Source organism: Symphalangus syndactylus, chromosome 1 (genome assembly GCF_028878055.3).
Source record: "Symphalangus syndactylus isolate Jambi chromosome 1, NHGRI_mSymSyn1-v2.1_pri, whole genome shotgun sequence".
Taxonomy (NCBI): domain Eukaryota; kingdom Metazoa; phylum Chordata; class Mammalia; order Primates; family Hylobatidae; genus Symphalangus; species Symphalangus syndactylus.
Window position 1 is genome coordinate 148,656,870 of NC_072423.2, and position 17,616 is coordinate 148,674,485.

Sequence of the window (17,616 nt, forward strand, 5' to 3'; positions counted from 1 at the left end):
TTGAGCTGAGATCGTACCACTGCACTCCAATGTGGGTGACGATTGTTTAACTACCGCCAAAATGGGTTCTGAGCCCAAATATTAATATGAAGGACATTGGAGACATTGTCTCAAAAAAATTAATGAATAAAGAAAAATACAAAAAGGGAGAGAAGTCACCCCAAATCTCATGACCCCAAGAAATAAACCTCCATAATATCAAGTGAACAGCATTCCTTGCTATGCACAAAGATGGCTAGAGACATGAACAGACATCACACAAAATGAGATTTTAAAAACAAGAGGTAGCAAATTGAATGCTGTGTAAATTTATCAGAAGAAAAAGAAAAGAAGTGAAACTGAAGGGACTGGTCAACTCAGATAAATGTAGTTTTTCCTCACTAAAAATCAGTTTCTAGAACATCTAAGAAATCAAAGATGAAAACTATTAAGATGTTTTATATATATGTAAAAGTCTTTACAGTTGAGTGATCATCTCATGAAAAATTTGTACAGTCACTGCAAATAAAGTCATTGCAAAATCTTTACTCCTTTTGCTTTTTGCCAGCACCGACATTGGCCTTTGCAGTCTCTCGACTTCATTCTGCCCTTGCATTCCTTTTGCTGTTTTCTCGAGGTCGTCGTCTTCTCATGCCAGCCATGTCTTGCAAATGTATGTTTGAGTTCATTTTTCTTTGCATAATTGAAAGAACCAGATAGCATGCCAAAGCCCATTGTTTAACCACCACCAAAATGGGTTCTGAGTCCAAATATTAATATGAAGATGACATCCATTGTGGTCTTTTACATTTTGTTGCCTTCCCAGGGTGAAGGACATTGGTGACCATATGTTTCCTCTGGAGCAGTCGGTTGGTCATGAACTTCCTGGTCCAGATAGTTACTGTGTCATTCATCATGGTGGTTGATCCTCAGGTAGTTAGGGAGGAAAATAAACAAGAAATTACATATTTAAAACCACATTTCAATTTTAGACCTGATTAATTGACTTAATAAAGGGCATTAGCACTTCTACTTCCTACAGTCCCTCCCTTTACCTCTGGAAACTAGTTATTTCTAGGTTGTTTTATGTTGTTAAGGTTGACCACCTTTTCTTTCTGCTCTGCAATCACAGTCCTATTATTAAATGGATTCACCTCTCATCACTAACCTTTTGTCATTGTCATTCAATTCACAAGTTGCTTATTTTTTAATTTCTTGGCTGACTAAATTTTATTATGAAGGCCTTTTTTTTCAGAGCTCAGAAATACTGTATTCTCTAAGTTCTTGAACATGTGATAGTGTCTTTTACCTATTTTGATTGGGCAGTAATTTAGCTGGCTATAAAATTCTTGGATTATACTGTTTCCCTTAGAAATTATAGACACCCATCCACTGACTTATTTCATTGGGTTTTTTTTTTTTTTTTTTTTTTGAGTTGGAGTGTCACTCTGTCACCCAGGCTGGAGTGCAGTGGTGCCATCTCAGCTCATTGCAAGCTCCACCTGCCAGGTTCACGCCATTCTCCTGCCTCAGCCTCCCGAGTAGCTGGGACTACAGGCGCCCACCACCACGCCTGGCTAATTTTTTGTATTTTTAGTACAGACGGGGTTTCACCGTGTTAGCCAGGATGGTCTCGATCCCTGACATCGTGAGCCGCCGGCCTTGGCCTCCCAAAGTGCTGGGATTGCAGGTGTAAGCCACCGTATGAGCCCAGCCTCATTGTACTTTCTACTAACCCCCTTTCCCTGGCCTCTTCCATCTTGTCTTCTTCTCTCCCAGTAGTTTCTTCATGAAGAGGCCATGTGCTATATTCCATGAGATATTTCACACTCAAAGACTTCTTTTATACTCTTTTGATAGTTTGTCTGGGAATCACTGCCTTGATTTATAAGGGAGTTTGTAATACAGTAAAAGAGAAACACACAACGTATTTTGAGACGTCAGCGAAGGGAGAAACCAATTCTATTAATATTTGGGGCTAGCAGGGAAGGCTTAGTTAAGAGGTAACATTTGAAATAAGCCTTGAAATAAGGGAAGGATTTGGCCATGCAGTAATGGCGAGAGAGTAGAAGCAAGGCATGAGGGATAATGTTGTGTATCAATTTGACTGGGTTGTGGGGTGCCCAGATATTTGGCTACACATTATTCTGGATGTGTCTCTGAGGTATTCTGGATGCGGATAACATTTAATTGGTAGACTGAATAAAGCAGATTGTCCTCCCCAATGTGGGTGAGCCTCATCCAATCCACTGAAGCCCTGAACAAAACAAAAAGGTAGAGTCACAGAGAATTTGCTCTCTTTACCTGATTATGTTTTAGCTGGGACATCAATCTTCTCCTGACTTTAGATATGGACTGGAGTTGGAACTATATCCTTGGCTGTCCTGGGTCTCCAGCTTGCTGGCTGCAGACTCCAGGACTCCTTAGCCTCCATAACCATGTGAGCCATCCCTTACAATAAATCAATCTGTCTCTCTCTATGTGTAGAGCTCTACCTCTATTTCTCTGCTCTTTGGAGAACCTAGAGTAATATACAAGGTTATATTAGAGAAGAGGATGAGCCAAGGAAAAGCTTGGAGGCAGAAAAGTGTGAAGAGGGTTTGGGAAGACTGGGGTCCTGATGGGGAGTTTGGATTTCACTGTGTGTAGCATGGAGATTCCTTGAAAATATTCAAGAGGTGAAAATTGTATTTGTGGAAGAACACCAGGAGTATGTGAAAAGAAAAACACTCCATTTTAACTCCACTGAAGGGGGCATCAAAGGGATGCACTGGTGACATGGGTTGGAGGGTAGTTGAGGCCATATCTGGAGTATCTTTACTTCTAGGCTGAGTCTGAAGTTCTCTTTCTGGGGAGTGGGAGATCATTACAAATCTTCGAGCTCCACTCAAGAGATGGTTTTGCTAACAGTGGCAGGGTGATGGTGGTGGTGGTGGTGGGAAACTGGTAGCATGAATTCTAATTGGGCTTCTGTTATTCTAGCTGAGCAAGTTGGGGAATGGACTTTCAGTAGAATAATAGAGATCTGGGAATCAAGTGCATGGAGGAGGTAGTTATAGGTGATGAGATGGTTCAGGGACAAAGTTTGGTAAAAGGAGAAAAGATACTAGGCTGATACAAAAATAATTGCTATTTTTGCCATTACTTTTAATGGCAAAATCCGCCATTACTTTTGCACCAACCTAATAGGATGCAAACTTCGGAGCCATCTGCATCAGAGGGTTTGATGAAGATCCACAAAGTTTTGGAACACAAGAAAGGAGCGGGGAGGGTAATGACTTGAGGGCATAGCAGGGATAATCAAGGTTTTTCTTGTTAGCATGTGGAGACTTAAGCATGATTGTATGTTAAACACCTGGCACATACATGGTACAAAATATGAGTGAAATGATGAGTGAAGGTGGTGAGTCATGGGAGTTCCAAGGGAACGGGTGATAAAGGGTGGTCTCAGATGAGGCACAAGTGGAGAAGGTAGCTTGGGAAAGGAGAAGGATGCTTCTCCTTATAAGATGGGAAAGGCAGAGGAACAGGGTCAAGATACAGTGATCTAGGGGTAAGATGGAAGTGAGTTGAGAGAACTCAACTCTGGGCTCTGAAACCCCTAGGGATGGGTTTGGGGGCTTTGAGATACGGAAGAGGTTTAAAGTCAGTTGTTATAGCAAATATGGTTTGGAATTTATTTATGATGCTTAAAAATATTGCTGAACAGAAGTGAAGTCTGCCCTAGAGTTGGATGGTGAGATTATTTAGTGAAACTACCAGATCCATGTTGTGATTCTTTCCAGTATCATTCAGCAGCCCTTGGGCAGTTGCGAGGCAAGTCATCAATGGGGTATGGAGATTTTCCAGGTGGATGTGGTTGAAGGCAGGGAAGAATGCGTTTAGGAGCACATTACAAGAAGGTGACTGTAAGGTCCAGGCTGAGCAGGAAGGTAAAGCAAGAAGGAAACATGAGGTTGTGAAGAGAAGTTTAGAGGGATGAGGAGGCAGGAGAGGTGAACAGTTGCAGGATGTAGCTAGAGTGGCGATGTTAGATCTTGGGGCCAGAGAGCTTTACAGTGATGATGAAGATCAAAGGGCATTAGAATCAAGCTATAAATAGCCACTGTTTGATGTTGGGATGTAAGGATGCTGCAGGTGGATGTCTGCACATTGATGGTGAGAACGTGGTCACTCTGGCCCTGCTGGGTTTTTGCTAAGGAGACTGTGCTCTGTTCTTGGGGCCGTTTTCATCACCTGATTAGAGCAGTGGTCCCCAAATGGTGTTCTTTGGACCATCTGTATAAAATGTTCATAGGCCAAGGATAAAATGGAAAAACAGAGACAATGTCACAGAAATGTGCCCATTGTTGAAAGACCACCAGCTGTCCTTTTTGGAGGATTGTTCTTTATTCTAAAAATGTATATATTCTATTCTATTAAAACATTTTTGTATTTGCATTTTTTTCTCTTTTATGAAATGCCATGGGGTAGAAATTTGTAATGTATCCAATTCTCCTGTCTCCATGCATTGCAGTGTGGTGGGGGAGGGGATGTGGCTAGTACTGGCCAACAGGCTGGGGGCAGAGGTGCAGTGTGAGACTTCTAGGCTGGAGCATTTAATTCTTAGTACAAGGCTCTCAAGCATTCTTCTCCCTCTGTTCCCTGCTTGGTGATACTCGAGGTAATGCAACCCCAATTAGCCTTAGTCTTAGGGCAAGTTTGATGGAAAACAGAGCACACCACACCTCCCTGCAGATGTAGCATGAGTGAGAAAAACAACTTCTGATGTTTGAAGTTACCAAGATTTAGGAGTTGTTTGTTATTGCAGCAAAACCTAACCTATTCTAACCAATCATGGTGGAATTTCTGTGTGTGTGTGTGTGTGTGTGTGTGTGTGAAACTGGTAATTTAAAAAAGTTCCTTCTGCCTGGCATGGTGGCTCACGCTTGTAATCCCAGCACTTTGGGAGGCCGAGGCGGGCGGATCACGAGGTCAGGAGATCGAGACCATGGTGAAACCCCATCTCTACTAAAAATACAAAAAATTAGCTGGGCGTGGTGGTGGGCGCCTGTAGTCCCAGCTACTCGGAGAGGCTGAGGCAGGAGAATGGCATGAACCCGGGAGGCAGAGCTTGCAGTGAGCCGAGATTGCACCACTGCACTCCAGCCTGGGCAACAGAGCGAGACTCCGTCTCAAAAAAATAAATAAATAAATATAAAACAGAAAATAAGAAAGTTCCATCTTACCAAAAATAAAAAAATATAGCAACCTTATGTTGGTTCTCAAATTAAAAAAATATTTTTACTAGTTTATAAAATAGAAAAATCTGAGAATCTGTAGCTTAAAGAACTACAGTGTGGGATGTCTGTAAAGACCAGGTCATTTTATCAGCTCCTAATACCCCTTTGTAGAAGCTTAGCCAAGACTTGGACTATTTCAGTCTTTCCCATTCCACATTCCATGGACTCTTGAAGAGACATTGATGAAATGGTGCAGCCATGGACCACCCTCACTCAATTCTAGTGGCAGAATTCCCCTTTTACTGCAGAATGCGCTTCTTGCTACAGTGATACTTGAACCCCTCTGATATATTCTGTACTAATTATATTAAAACATGACCAATGCTTTTGCTTTGTTTTCTCCCAAATTAAACACCTTAATCATGAGAACCCAGATAATTGGATTTAGTGTGACTGATTCCCAACTTTCAGTAAGAACATAATTAGATTATATTTTTTCTCCAGTTCAAATAAAAGAAAATTGACAAATGCTGATCAATATGTGTAGCTCAGGAGGTAGAGCCTGCTTTGAGATGCAGAAGTGTTTGGTTTTTTTAGATCTATATTCTTGAGTAAAGAAAAAATCCATCTCTCTTTCCTAGAGGGGAAGACTTTCAGAGCTGGGCTTGGCAACAGCCTGACTATCAGAGGCTGAATTAAACAAATAGGTACCTCCCTGGAGTGAATGGTGCATTTCTCTTGTTCGGGGGACTGTGCTTTTATGGTGGAGTTTGCTTACTGTCTTGGTCTCTGCATGTGTGTATCTGTGGGTGGATGTCTGTATGTGAATGGCAGTGTATACCTGTGTGGGTGTGTACAAAATTCCCATGTGAATCTCAGCTTTGTGGGGATCTCCAGGTCTTGAGCCCAGCAGATGCCATTTGAAGAAAAATCACTTGAAAATGAGAAAGAAAGAATGGAAACCAAATCCTAGCTCTAAAGGCACCAGGCTGACTAAAAAAAAAAAAAAAAAAAACAAACCTGGATTTTCTTTGTTTTGGACTCTACTTGCCTCCAAATGACATTTCTGTTTCCTATGAAATGATCAGAGTGAAAGAGATCCTGAGCACGAAAGAGCAGATACCGTGTGATTCTGTGTATGTCAGGGTTTCAGCTGGGATACTGCTCACATTTTGGCTCAGCAATTTCTCTGTTGTATGTGTGGGGGTTCTCTGTGCATTTTAGGATGTTGAGCGGCCTCCCTGGATCCCTGGACTCACAACTGCCCCCAAGTAGAGACAACCCCCAGTGTCTCCAGATATTGCCTAATGTCCCCAGGGGGCAAAATAGCCCCCATCTGAGAACTGCTGCTTTCACAAAGTACAATGTCAGGTGAAATAGCTGGAGGCTGTTTGTAGTCAGGGGTTAGTAGAGATGGAAGAGACCCCAGGAATATCCTGGAAGGGGCTGTAATGTTCTGTTTCTTGAATTGGGTGTCAGTAATATGGAGATGTTCAGGTTTTTTTTTTTTTTTTTTTTTTTTTTGAGACAGGATCTTGCTCTGTCACCCAGGCTGGAGCATAGTGGCACCAACATGGCTCACAGCAGCCTCTGCCTCCTGGGCTCAAGCAGTCCTTCCACCTCAGCCCTCCCAAGTAGCTGGGACTACAGGCATGTGCCACCACTGTTGCCTAATTTTTATTTTTTGTAGAGGGGGTGTCTCACTATGTTGCCCAGGCTGGTCTCAAGCTCCTGGGCTCAAGCAATCTGCTCACCTCGGCCTCCCAAAGTGCTGCGATGACAGGCATGAGCCACTGCACCTGGCCAGTATGTTCAGTTTGTAGGAAAAGTACTGTGTTGACCTCTTCTATGTGCACATTTCAGTAATAATTCAATAAAGCATTTAGAAAAATTGGTCATAATAGGAGTGATTTGTAGAGTGATTGGCATGAAAGCTGATCATCTTAATTTGAACTACTCTGAGATGAGCACCAGGGGCCACCAAGAAGAGCCTTTCAAGGTGTCATAGCCAAGGATAGGAGTGTGTTGTGTACATCTCTGCATAAAGGATTTCCTGGTTACATGGAAGGATGAAGCCTCCTTCTGAGGACAGAGGCAGCAAAGCAAGTGGAAGCCCAAAGCACTGAGCTTTCTAAATGGAGTTTGCTAAAATCTGGTGGATAACTCATGCTCTTAACATACACCCATGTGCATATTGTCCATATAAACATTAATTCTGTAACAAGGCCCACACATAAGGATTTTTTTTTCTTTTGAGACGGTCTTGCTTTATTGCCCAGGCTAGAGTACAGTGGCATAATCTTGACTCACTGCAACCTCCGCCTTCTGGGTTCAAGCAATGCTTGTGCCTCACCCCCCGAGTAGCTGGGACTACAGGTGCAAAACACCATGCCTGGCTAATTTTTGTATTTTTAGTAGAGACGAGGTTTCACCATGTTGGCCAGGCTGGTCTCAATCTTCTGGCCTCAAGTGATCTCCCCACATCAGCCTCCTAAAGTGTTGTGATTACAGGTGTCAGCCACTGTGCCTGGGCCCACACATAAGATTTGAGTCGAGATAGAGAAAACTCTGGCAAGACTGAGGAATTGGGCCATAGTCTCTGGGAAATATGCACAATTTCTGGAATCTTCTCTACTTCCAGAGTTCCCACTGGCTATCTGTCTCCTGTTTATTCAACAAACTTGTATGGAACCACAGTGTGTCTAGAACTTGCCGGGTGTGGAGGATAAAAAGATGATTGAGGTCGGGCACGGTGGCTCATGCCTGTCATCCCAGCACTTTGGGAGGCCAAGGCAGGCAGATCACTTGAGGTCAGGAGTTTGAGGACAGCCTGGCCAGCATGATGAAACATCTCTACTAAAAATACAAAAATTAGCCAGGCATGGTGGCATGCACATGTAGTCCCAGATCCTTGGGATCCTGAGGCAGGAGAATCGCTTGAACCCAGGAGGCAGATGTTGCAGTGAGCTGAGATCACACCGCTGCATTCCAGCCTGGGAGACAGAGTGAGATTCCATGTCAAAAAAAAAGATGACTGAGATAGAGACTCCATGAGAGTTGACTCTAACACAAATTAGGTAAGAGCCCAAGGTCTGGCTGGGCAAGCAGATTGATCGGCTTCATCCTGCAGCCTCTACTAGAATGAAGAACACTTTTTTCTTTACCCATGAAAATGTTTTGTGCTTCATACCTACAAGTGCAATTTGTGTTAATTCTGCAAAATTTGCTGTATAGCTATGCCTGTATTCTTAGCATTTTTCTTTTGAGAGATTTTTCAGCACATCATCTTTGGACTATGTGGAGTTGGAAATGTACTTAGAGTCAACAACAAGTACAGGAAAGTCAGTTCTTAGTCAAGAGTTAGGTTTTCAAAGATAATGGATAAAATAAAAAAATTAGTACAGTCAAGATTATACATGCAAATCCACTCATCATTCATAAAGTTTAGCAGTCAGTCTTACTGTGGCTCACCAGGTCCAATCCACACTTCTTCCACCACAATTGGAGCAGAGGGTGATTTTTTTTATGAGCAACTGAAGAAGTCATTTGGAGACCATTTGCAGTAGGAGCCATGTGTACTAGAGACCAATGAATGTGCCCTCATGGCTCCATTTCTGCCTCTCTCCTTCTTTGTTCTTGCCAAGTACCCATAGTTCATTTTCCATAGATTAAAAGAGCCCAAGTTGGGCCTATACCTGGGAGTACAATTGCTGGGTCATTTGGTAACTCTATGTAGAATTGTTTGGGAAGTTGTCAAACTGTTTCTCACAGTTTCTACACCATTTTAATTCCTACCAGCAGTGTATGAAGGGTCTAGTTTCTCTGCATCCTCACCAACACTTGTTATTTTCTGTATTTTTTTTTTTTTTTTTGAGATGAAGCCTTGCTCTGTCGCCCAGGCTAGAGTGCAGTGGCACAATCTTGGCTCACTGCAACCTCTGCCTCCCAGACTCAAGTCACTCTCCTGCCTCAGCCTCCCGAGTAGCTGGGATTATAGGCACCCACCACCATGCCTGGCTAATTTTTGTATTTTTTTAGTAGAGACAGAGTTTCACCATGTTGGCCAGGCTGGTCTCAAACTCCTGGCCTCAGGTGATCCGCCTGCCTCGGTCTCCCAAAGTGCTGGGATTACAGGCATGAGCCACCGCACCAGGCCAATTTTCTGTATCTTCCATTCTAGCCATCCTTATGGGTATGAAGTGGTATCTCATTGTGGTTTTGATTTCTGTTTCCCTGATGATGAATTTCATTGAGCAACTTTTCATGTGCTTATTGGCCACTTGTATGTCTTCCTTGGAGATGTGCCATATTTTCATATTCAAAAATGAAAGCACAGGTCCACACAAAAACTTATACATGAATAATTACAGTAGCATCACTCCTAATAACCCAAAGAGGGAATTAATCCAAATGCCCATCACCAGATGAAGAGGTACACCGAATGTTGTCTACCCACATGGTGGAATATTATTTGATCACAAAAAGGAGCAAAGTGCTTATGCTACAGCGTGGATGAACCTTCAAAACAGATGAAAGATCATATTCTACATGATTTCATTCAGATGGAAATCTATAGAAATAGGAAGTCGATTAGTGGTTGCTTAGGGCTGGTAGGGGCATGGGAGGATAGGGGGTGTTAGCTAAAGGGTATGAGTTTTTTTTTTTTTGAGGTCATGAAATGTTCTAAAATTGGCTGGTAATGTTTGTGTTTATCTCTGAATATATTAAAAACCATTGAAATGTAAAAAATGCAAAGAAAAAACAGCCCATGTTGCAATTTTTTTCAATACTTGATTGGCTTTAAAAATAGATTCCAGGCTGGGCATGGTGGCTCACACCTGAAATCCCAGTGCTTTGGGAGGCTGTGGTGGGAGGATTGCTTGAGGCCAGGAGTTCCAGGCCAGCCTTGGCAACATGGCAAGACCCTGTGTCTACAAAAAAAGAAAAAATAAATAGCAGCTGGGTGAAGTGGCTCACACCTGTAATCCCAGCACTTTGGGAGGCTGAGGCGGGCAGATCACCTGACATCAGGAGTTCAAGACCAGCCTGGCCAACATGGTGAAATCCCATCTCTACCAAAAATATAAAATTTTAGCCTTTTGGTACTCTGAGCAGCACCATGGCGTTTGTTAAGAAGAAGTGCCTTATGAAAGGTGGCAAAAAGGTAGTTAAGAAGAAAGTGGTTGATCCATTTTCTAAGAAAGATCAGTATGATGTGAAAGCACCTCCTATGTTCAATATAAAAAATATTGGAAAGACTTGATCACCAGGACCCAAGGAACTCAAATTGCATCTGATGGTCCCAAGGGTTTTGTGTTTGAAGTGAGTCTTGCTGATTTGCAGAATGATGAAGTTGCATTTAGAAAATTCAAGCTGATTACTGAAGATGTTCAGGGCAAAAACTGCATGATGAACTTCTATGGCATGGGTCTTACCTGTGACAAAATATGTTCCATGACTGAAAAATGTTCAACAATAATTGAAGCTCATGTTGATGTCAAGACAACGATGGTTACTTCTTTCATCTGTTTTGTGTTGGTTTTTACTAAAAAACGCAACAATCAGATACGGAAGACCTCTTATGCTCAGCACCAACTGTCTGCCAAATCCAGAAGAAAATGATGGAAATCATGATCTGAGAGGTGCAGACAAATGACTTGAAAGAAGTGGTCAATAAATTGATTCCAGACAACAGTGGAAAAGATGTAGAAAAGGCTTGCCAATTTATCCTCTCCATGGTGTCTTCATTAGAAAAGTAAAAATGCTGGAGAACCCTGGGTTTGAAAGGCATGGAGCTTCGTGGTGAAGGTAGTAGTTCTGGAAAACCCACTAGGGATGAGACACATGCTAAAGTTGAACGAGCTGATGGATATGAACCACCAGTCCAAGAATCTCTTTAAAGTTCAGACTTATAATAGTGGCAAATAAAAAGTCCTATTTGTGAAAAACAATAAACAACAGTGAAAAAAGCAAAATTAGCCTGGTGTGGTGGTGCATGCCTGTAATCCTGGCTACTCAGGAGGCTGAGGCACGAGAATCACTTGAACCCAGAGACAGAGGTTGCAGTGAGCCAAGATTGCAGCATTGCACTCCAGCCTGGGAAACAGAGAGAGACTCTCTCCAAAAAGAAAAAAGAAAAAAAAAAGTATCCGGGCTTGGTGGGATGCACCTGTAGTCTCAGCTACTCTGAAGGCTGAGGTGGGAGGATGGCTTGAGGCCAGGAGTAATTTGAGGCTGCAGTGAACTATGATTGTGACACTGCACTCCAGCCTAGACTGCAGAGTAAGACCCCGTCTCTTATACATACATACATACACACACACATACATACATACATACCCAGGCTCTACCTCTGGTGACTCAGATTCAGTAGGGCTGGGTATCCCCTAGGGATCCTGCTGTTCAGCCTGGTCTGGGATCCACTTTTCATTGGGAACTGAGACACTGGCTGTGAGCCTTTCTCCTGAGATGTAGAGGTCATGGCGATGCAGGTTCAAGCTTAAGGAGACCTGACTGTGTTAGGTATTGTGCTGAACATCATCTCTTACTCTCACAGCAACATCCACAGAAGGTTGATGATGTACCCCTGCTCTACAGATGAGGAACTGAGCTTTCAGAGGAGTTTAGCTTGTTCAAAACTTATTCTTCCTATTGGAAACTTTGTACTCTTTGACCAGTGTCTCCTATCCGCTACCTTTCCTCCACCCCAGCCCCTGATAACCAATGTCCTACTCTCTATTTCTGTGAGTTCAACTTCTTTAGATTCCACATATAAGTAAAATCATGCCGTATTTGTCTTTCTGTGCCTGGCTTCTTTCACTTAACACAATGTCTTCCAAGTTCATCTATATTGTTGAAAATGACAGGATTTCTTTCTTTTTTAAGGGTTAATAGTATTCGGTTGTGTGTATATAGTACATTTTCTTTATCCTTTCATCCACTGATGGACACTCAGTTTGATTCTGTATCTTGGGTATTGTGAATAGTGCTGCAGTGAACATAGGAATGTAGAGATCCCTTCGACATATTGACTTCGATTTTTTTTTTTGGTCTATACCCAGAAGTTGGGTTGCTGGATTATATGCTTTGAAATCTATAGCACAGCAGGGTGACTATAGTCAAGAATAATGTATCTTTCAAAATAACTAAGAGGGTACATTTCAAATGTCTCATCCTAAAAATTTGCAGTAAATTAGGGGGTGGACATGTTAATTAGTTTGGTGTAGTCATCCCACATTGCATACACATATCAAAACATCACATAAATGTGTACAATTATGATTTGTCAATTAAAATAACATTAGTTAAAAAAATAAGTAACTTGTTCAAAGCCCCAGTTGGGATTGCTGGAGCTGGAACATGCACCAAGGCTGTTGCTCTCAGGCCCACAGAGTCCTTGGCCCACGAATGTTGAAGCCCTACCTGAGATTTCTACTGAGATCAGTGTGGGGATTCAATGTCTCAGAATCATCCCATCCTCCAGGGCCCACAAGTCCATGACTGCTGCCTCTACCCCCGACCCTACTGCCCTGAAATTTGGCCCCTGCTTTCATTTCTGGGGGCATACAACACTTACACCAAGCATTGATGGGTTTTGTTGACTTCATTTGAGATGTGGGGCCATGGAGAGGGTCCCATGATCCTTGCTTGGTGTTGACCAACTCATTGACTTCTCTCCTTTGACTTCACCCTTCCCTTTTCTACCCACCTCCTCTGTCATGGATTGCTCTGGGAATTGTGAGCCCTGGTTCCTTTATTTTGCAGATAACCTTCACTCCTCTCTGCAACAAATCCCAAAAGTATGTAGTTGAGGTGACTGCAAGGTATTTGACACAGAAGAGACTCCACAAATGGGATTTGGCTTCTGGAAAGTGGTGGTAGTTCCAGATTTATGTGGATGTTACTTTGTTTTTCCCTATAAAATATATTATTTAAACTATCAAACTCTTGGCTCCTGGATGCAGTCCTTTGCTGGTGGCAGTGGGCTGGGTACTGCCATCGGGGAGAAATGCTGCCCACTTAGAGAAAGAGAAACTGGTTCTCTTTAAGAGGCAGAGGGAAGTTTCCAGTGCCAGTTTGTTTGGAGGCAAAATGGCTGTTGTATTAAAATTGCCCAAACTTGGGCTGGTGCCTTGTGTGTTTAGAGCTCAAAGTCATGATTTCTTTCTTCCTTCCTTCCTTTCTTTCTTTCTTTCTTTCTTTCTTTCTTTCTTTCTTTCTTTCTTTCTTTCTTTCTTTTTTTTGTGATCTTTTTTCCATCCTTTTGCTTGGCACATTTCTCTTAATAGCTTCAACCTCAAGAGTTCTATTATACAGACACTAATAGCACCTACTATGTGTCAGTCTCTAGTGCCTACTATGTGCCAGGCATTGGAGATAATATAATGATGAGCAAGATAAACATGGCACTTGGAAAAGAGAGTCTAGTTACCACTCTCAGCCCACCCCAAAGAGAGGCCAGAATTGGGCTTCCAAAGATCTCAGATGCCCTTGCATCATCTCCCTGAATAGGGAAGGTGAAGCTTTGGTGTCTGAAGAGAATTTGGCTGGATAATCCCCAAGGTTTGGAACGATGGGAAGGAGCTGCCATCTGTGTTTAAGGGGAGAAGTGGGGGAGTGGCTGGATATCAGAGGCAGCCAAGATTAAGAGAAGGTGTTTGTGAGTTCCTGTGCATAGTGGAGACCTGTTATAGTGAGGGTCCCTGGGGCTGAGCCTGTGGGTCAATGGAATGATGCTGTGAGGAGGGTCTTGATATAGCAGATGGCCCTAAGAAGATTGATGGATCATGAGCAGCTGGAAGAATGGAGAGTTCGGGGGATGGAGTTCCTACCTGGCTTTCCAGCAGTGTGTAAGCCCAGAATTCTTACATAAGCCCATGGAGAATGGAAAGAAATGCTAGTAATGACAAGATTGATTTCTCCACCTGCCAGACATCCAGGGACTCAGAGCAGATTTAACTGAAGTTACAGAAATAGGAATGTGACATTTCCTACATCCCGGTGTGCTGGAGCAAAATGTATTCCCTCTCTGGTTTGTGGGGAAGGAGAATGCTAACAGACAAGACTCCAGGTTTTCACTCTTCAACCTGGTGCCTAGAAATGCATTTTCTACTGGATGCAGACAGAAGCTCCATATAGATATATCTGTTGCTGCATCTCTCATGCCTTGTGTTCTTCCTAATTTTCCTTTTTTAACCCACAGAGGAAGAAAGTTCCAGCATCACTTCTGGCCTCTCAAGAGTGAGTTAGGTGGCCAGGTGGGGTTGCTCATGCCTGTAATCTCAGCCCTTTGGGAGGCCGAGGTGGGCGGATCACTTGAGTCCAGGAATTTGAGACCAGCTTGGCCAACATGGTGAAACCGTGTCTCTACTAAAAATAAAAAATTAGCCAGGTGTGGTCGTGGGCGCCTGTAGTCCCAGCTACTCTGGAGGCTGAGGCATGAGAATCGCTTGAACCCAGGGGGCAGAGGTTGCAGTGAGCCAAGATTGCACCACTGCACTCTAGCCTGGGTGACACAGCGAGACTCAGTCTCAAAACAAAAACAAAGAAGAGTGAGTTAGGATGAAAGCTTCCAAGTCTCTCTGCCCCTTTCATACATCTCCTCCCTGGTGAGGGGAGGAGTTGACTTTATTGGCAAGTCTGAGGAAATGCTGACTGTATTTCTGCCATGTTCACTTATTAGTGGATGGGTTATTTTGCCTAGACTATGGCCTTGGGAGCCACCTCTCAGTCTCTTGCATAGTCACCAGGCTTTTTTAGGGCAAGCAGGACAGGTAAGATCTGCCTCTGGCAGAGCCAGCCAGGTCTCCTTATCCTCTTGCTTCCCTTTCTGCCTGTGCCTGAATGGGCATGTCAGGGTCTAGTAGGAGATCCAGGAGGAGGAAGCCTCATTAACTTCAATTCTGCAGCAATTGATGGCCACCCAACTTGAACAGTGGGGGCTTACCATCTCATGTACTAAGACCGGAGATAGCTGATGCCAAGGTTGGCTAAATTAGTAGCTTGAGATGTTAGGTTTTTCATTTGAGGTTTCTATGCTGCTATGGCCTTCTGCTCCTGGTCAGAGAGGCTGCCACAATCCGCATGTCAAGTCCTCATGTGACAATATCCAGAGACAGCAAGGAAGAGGTATAGTGTATTCCTGCATGTTTCTTAAAAAATTGTTTTGGATAGAGAATAATTGTACACATTTATGAGGTCCATGTGAGATTTTGGTACATGCATGCAATGTGTAATGATCAAATCAGGGTCTTTAGGATATTAATCACCTCAAACATTGATCGTTTTTTTGTGTTGGGAATGTTTCAAATCTTATTGCTATTTAGAAACACACAATAAACTAATTTATCAGGATACAAAATCTATGTACACAAATCAGTAGCAGTGCTATACACCAACAGTAACCAGGCTGAGAATCAAATCAAACCCTTTTATAATAGCTGTGAAAATAAAACACTTAGGAATATACGTAACCAAGGAGGTGAAAGACCACTAGAAGGAAAACTACAAAACACTGCTGAAAGAAAACATAGATGACACAAACAAATGGAAACACATTCCATGCTCGTGGATGGGTAGACTCAATATTGTGAAAATGACCATACTGCCAAAAGCAGTCTATAAATTCAGTGCAATTCCTATCAATATACCATCATTCTTTGTAGAACTAGAAAAAACAATGCCAAAATTCATTTGGAACTAAAAAAGAGTCTGCATAGCCAAAGCAACACTAAGCAAAAAGAACCAATCTAGAGGCATCACATTACCCAACTTCAAACTATGTTACAAGGTTATAGTCACCAAAACAGCATGGTGCTGGTAAAAAATAGGCACATGACCAATGGGACAGAGTAGAGAACCTAGAAATAAAGCCAAATACTTAACGGCCAACTGATCGTTCACAAAGTAAACAAAAACAAAGTAGGGAACGTACACCCTATACAACAAATAGTGCTGGGATAATTGGCAAGCCACATGTAAAAGAATAAAACTGGATCCTCATCTCTCACCTTATACAAAAATCAAGACAACATGGATCAAAGACTTAAATCTAAGGTCTGAAACCATAAAAATTCTAGAAGATAACATTGGAAAATGCTTCTACACATTGGGCTTAGGCAAACAGTTCATGACCAAGAACCCAAAAGCAAATGCAACAAAAACAAAGATAAATAGATGGGACTTTATTAAACTAAAAGCCTCCTGCACAGCAAAGGAAATAATCAGAAGAGTAAACAGATCACCCAGAGAGTGGGAGAAAATTTTCACAAACTGCATCTGACAAAGGACTAATGTCCAGAATCTGCAGGGAACTCTAATGAGCAAGAAATAAATAATCCCATCAAAAAGTGTGCCAAGGACATGAATAGACAATTCTCAAAAGAAGATATACAAATGTCCAGCAAACATATGAAAAAATGCTCAACATCACTAATTATCAGGGAAATGCAAATCAAAACCACAATGCAATACGACGTGTAAAATAATAAAAAATTGGGCCGGGTGCGGTGGCTCACGCCTGTGATCCCAGCACTTTGGGAGGCTGAGGCAGGTGGATCACGAGGTCAGGGGTTTGAGACCAGCCTGACCAACATGGTGAAACCCCATCTGTACTGAAAATACAAAAATTAGCCGGGCATGGTGGCCGTTGCCTGTAATCCCAGCTACTCAGGAGGCTGAGGCAGAATTGCTTGAACCCGGGAGGCAGAGGTTGCAGTGAGCTGATATCGTACCACTATACTCCAGCCTGGGCGACAGAGCGAGACTCCATCTCAAAAAAAAAAAGTCAACAACAAAAAAACAAAGCAAAAAAAGCAAAAATTGATGTTGGCATGGACGTGGTGAAAGAGAACGCTTTTACACTGATGGTGGGAATGTAAGCTAGTACCACCACTATGGAAAGCAGTATGGAGACTGCTTGAAGAACTAAAAGTAGATCTACCATTTGATCCAGCAATCCCACTACTAGGTATCTACCCAGAGGAAAGGAAGTCATTACATGAAAAAGACACTTTTGCACACATGTTTACAGCAGCAAAATTCACAGTTGCAAAACTGTAGAACCAGCCCAAATGCCCATCAATCAATTAGTGGATAAAGAAAATGTATTATGTATATATATACCATAGTATACTACTTAGCCTTCAAAAGGAATGAAATAATGGCATTCATAGCAACATGGATGGAGTTGGAGACCATTATTCTAAATGAAGTAACTCAGGAATGGAAAACCAAACATCGCATGTTCTCACTTATAAGTGGGAGCTAAGCTATGTTGATGGAAAGGCACAAGAATGAAACAGTGGACTTTAGAGACTCGGGGAAGGGGGAGGGGGTGAGAGATAAAAGACTATACATTGGGTAAACTTCTTTGGTGATGGGTACGTCAAAATTTGAGAGATCACCACTAAAGAAC

At 42.5% G+C, this 17,616-nt stretch overlaps 2 pseudogenes; one reads left to right on the plus strand and one right to left on the minus strand.

The window, feature by feature from the left end:
• Positions 1–505: 505 nt before the first annotated feature.
• LOC129487399 (small ribosomal subunit protein eS24-like) overlaps positions 506–17,616 on the minus strand; it is a 98,954-nt pseudogene continuing 81,843 nt past the window's right edge.
• LOC134736455 (small ribosomal subunit protein eS1-like) lies at positions 10,263–11,313 on the plus strand (annotated as a pseudogene).